Below are 4,125 nucleotides of genomic sequence, written 5' to 3'. Positions count from 1 at the left end.
TTATCATTTGACTACTAAAAAAAGAAACTGAATTAAAATAATCCATCTCAGCATGCTTCTCCAAAATGATAGTATTAACACAATGCAAACATCAGAATATCCAATAAAGTTAACAAGCCAAGGCAATTTTGTTACATAAATTAACCCACTTATTATAGGCCTCTGATGGCGACTTTACCGTGACAGCAGAGGTGGTATTGTAGGTCCAGGCACCGCCAGCCACTGTCTTTGTGCAGGAACCACCATGCCAGATCCCCACAGCTCATCTCTTCATCTTGGTTTTGCCACAGAAAGAGCAAATGTACTTGGTGCGCTGGGTGATTTCAGTTTTTCTTCACCATTTCCCGGAGGGAGGCCCCATAGTGGGTCCCACAATTACGGACGATTCTGACTTTCTTGGTGCATTTGGCCATGTCACCGCAAACTAAGTCCGAGCCCAGAGGGCTATGTTTTGTTTTTTAGTAGAGATGAGGTCTCACTGTTGCCCAGGCTGGTCTTGAACTCCTGAGCTCAAGCAATCCTCCCACCTCAGCTTCTCAAAGTGCTGGGATTACAGGCGTAAGCCACCACACCCAGCCTTATTTTTCATTTTTAAAGCATCAAGAACAAACAGTCTGTCACAACATAATAGAACTTTCTAACAGACAGAAGTGCCCAAAGATGGACTACTCCCTGTGGAGGTATGAATATGCCAACTCTAAGGTATCTAAGAATAGCAGGGATGCTGTTCAGCCTTCTTAAGCCCTAGGAAGGTAATTAAACTAGTGTTAATGTCTTTTCTGACCCTGTGTTTCTACATTCTGAAAGTTGAATTGTAAACTGCTTGAAGGAGAGCTCCATGTCGTACCTTATATCCTGGGGCTGCGGTGAAAGGCACCTGTCAGACCTCTGACTGTGGGGACACTAATTGAGTAACAGTCTTAAGGTAAAATCCTTCACCCTGCTTGTGCCAAGGCCACACTTTCTACGGGCTGGTCCCAGCCAATGACTGAGCATGGCGGGGATACTAAGGCAGTCCTGTTCCTGGGAGATGTGACACTCTGGCAGATCATTTTTGTGGCCCTGCTGAAATTTTATGGAACTGCACTGCAATCTAAGATTCTTTTCCTTCCTTCACCTCTTCACCTGGGGCCAGACTCACACATCTCAATCTGATGGTTTTTCAGACGCTTTTAGCTCCCTCCCCATTTTCCCTTCACAATCACTTCCCCTAACAAATCTCTTGCATGAGTAATCCCATATTGATGTCTGCTTCTCAGAGGACCCACATTTGCCTTATCCTGTAGCAAAAAGTCATACATCTTGGTTGGGGGTGGAGGCCTATGTCAGAATCAGGAACTTTTTTTGTCTTTTTTTTTTTTTTTTTTTTTTTTTTTTTTTTTTTTCCTTTTGTGGAGAACGAGGTCTCGCTGTATTACCCAGACAGGTCTCGAACTCCTGGGCTCAAGCTATCCTCCCACCTCTGCCTCCCTGAGAGCTGGGATTACAGGCGTGAGCCACCGCGCCCGGCCAGAATCAGGAACTTTTTAAACGCTGGGAATTCAGGGACCCGCAGAGACCTTCTATAATAGAATCAGTGGAGATGGAATCTTGGAACTCTGTATTACAAACCTTCCCAGGGTGATATATATGCAGACAGCCCAGCATCAGTTAAAACTCTTCAGTGCCCAAGAGAGTAAATTCTGAAAAGTAGGTGTGTGGTAAATAGTCCTTGAAAAACAAAATCCAGTCGGGTGTGGTGGCTCCTGCCTGTAATCCCAGCACTTTGGGACGCCTAGGCAGGGCAGATCACCTGAGGTCAGGAGTTCGAGACCAGCCTGGCCAACATGGTGAAATCCCGTCTCTACCAAAAATACAAAATTAGCCAGGCATGGTGGTGCAGGCCTGTAGTCCCAGCTACTTGGGAGGCTGAGACAGGAGAATTGCTTGAACCCAGGAGGTGGAGGTTGCAGTGAGCCAAGATTGTGTTACTGCACTCCAGCGTAGGCAACAGAGTGAGACTCCATCTCAAAAAAAAAAAAAAAAAATCAAAAAAATGTTGAAAAGTCTGACAAGTTTGTGTTATTTTAGAATAAAAGGGGCAAATTGGCAGAGTTACTGTAATGTTTTTCCCTATTATCTCAACATCCTTCATTTTCTCTTTCATATCCAACATTTTCTAAATTTTCTCTTACATTCTACAGATCGCCAAGTATGTTTTAACATTAGCCTGAGGCAGAGGGAGAATGAGAGAGAGAGAGAGATTAACAGATATTACCAGATTTTGCCAACCATCTTTAGTATCATCCTGACATCCAGCACCACTGACCCAGCCTTGAAGCTTTGCTTTGCCCCTTTCCAAAGTAATCTTGGAAATTACAAATGGCTGGCAGTTTGCCTGTGTCTTTAAAAGCACGGCTTCAGGGTCTTTTATTTTGAAAATTAAAAGATATTTTCAAAAATTTTCGGATTGCTAACATTTTCATTCTGACTGCCGCTAAGATTTGAAGACAGCCATGGTAGCTGTCACTAGACCACTAGACAAGAATAACAGCTTGGGAATTACCAAAGAGGTATTTAAGAGTGTTCTTTTTTTTTTTTTTTTTTTTTTTGAGACAGTATTTGGTGTCTAGTTAGGAAAAAGACAATTTACAGAATATGGAGTCTTCCCTCCACATCCTACCCAGTATTTCTCCTTGGGTCTACATTTAATTTCCTCTTTCTTTTCTAGATTTCTTTCACAACATGTTCCTGTAGACAAAGAAGAGCTTTTCAGAACATTTTAGCACCACCACCACCACAGCCCCCTACTCCACCCTAAGTGCTGGTTTTCTGATTACACATCAGCATGGTATGCGCAGATTTTGCATGTAGTTTCTTGAAATAATTATGTCATGCTAATATCTTTGTAAAATGTTCAAAGTTTTATTTGGGATTCTGAGGGAGTGAAAACTACACAATTCCACGGCTAAACTTTGTATTGGTATTTTGGTCTTAACAAATTATCAGTTTGACCAGCTGATAGTCTTCCTGCTTTTCTATACTGATTTTTCTACCTTTACTTTTCTATCACTTACAACATCTGGTTTCTTTTTTTTTTTTTGAGACGGAGTCTCGCTCTGTCGCCCAGGCTGGAGTGCAGTGGCCGGATCTCAGCTCACTGCAAGCTCCGCCTCCCGGGTTCACGCCATTCTCCTGCCTCAGCCTCCGAGTAGCTGGGACTACAGGCGCCCGCCAGGTCGCCCGGCTAGTTTTTTGTATTTTAGTAGAGACGGGGTTTCACCATGTTAGCCAGGATGGTCTTGATCTCCTGACCTCGTAATCCGCCCGTCTCGGCCTCCCAAAGTGCTGGGATTACAGGCTTGAGCCACCGCGCCCGGCCAACATCTGGTTTCTTTAACAATCATTTAATTTTTGCCTACTTCTATTTCTCACCAGTAGTTTATGCACTCAGACTTTGGAACCCACACGTGGTTCTGTAATTCAGAAGTTGCTCCCTTGAGTCTCATTTTCCTCTTGTGTTAGAATTGGAAGGGAAAGATCAGGAAAAGAAAATCAGATTTAGAAAAGATCAGGTAGCCGGGCGCGGTGGCTCACGCCTGTAATCCCAACACTTTGGGAGGCTGAGACGGGCGGATCACAAGGTCAGGAGATCGAGACCATCCTGGCTAACACGGTGAAACCCCGTCTCTACTAAAAATACAAAAAATTAGCCAGGCGCCTGTAGTCCCAGCTACTCGGGAGGCTGAGGCAGGAGAATGGCGTGACCACGGGAGGCCGGAGTTTGCAGTGAGCTGAGATCGCGCCACTGCACTCCAGCCTGGGCAACAGAGTGAGACTCCGTCTCGAAAAAAAAAAAAAAAAGGAAAAGAAAAGATTAGGCATGGCAGGGCACGGTGGCTCACGCCTGTAATCCCAGCACTTTGGGAGGCTGAAGTGGGCGGATCACCACCTGAGGTCGGGAGTTTGAGACCAAACTAACCAACAAGAAGAAACCCCATCTCTACTAAAATTACAAAAGTAGCCGTGTGTGGTGGCACATGCCTGTAATCCCAGCTGCTAGGGAAGATGAGGCAGGGAAAGAAAGGAAAGAAAGAAAGAAAGGAAAGAAAGGAAAGAAAGGAAAGAAAGAAAGAAAGAAAGAAA

Source organism: Rhinopithecus bieti, unplaced genomic scaffold (assembly GCF_001698545.2).
Source record: "Rhinopithecus bieti isolate Rb0 unplaced genomic scaffold, ASM169854v2 scaffold_41257, whole genome shotgun sequence".
In the NCBI taxonomy this organism is placed as follows: Eukaryota; Metazoa; Chordata; class Mammalia; order Primates; family Cercopithecidae; genus Rhinopithecus; species Rhinopithecus bieti.
This window is presented reverse-complemented; position numbering follows the sequence as displayed.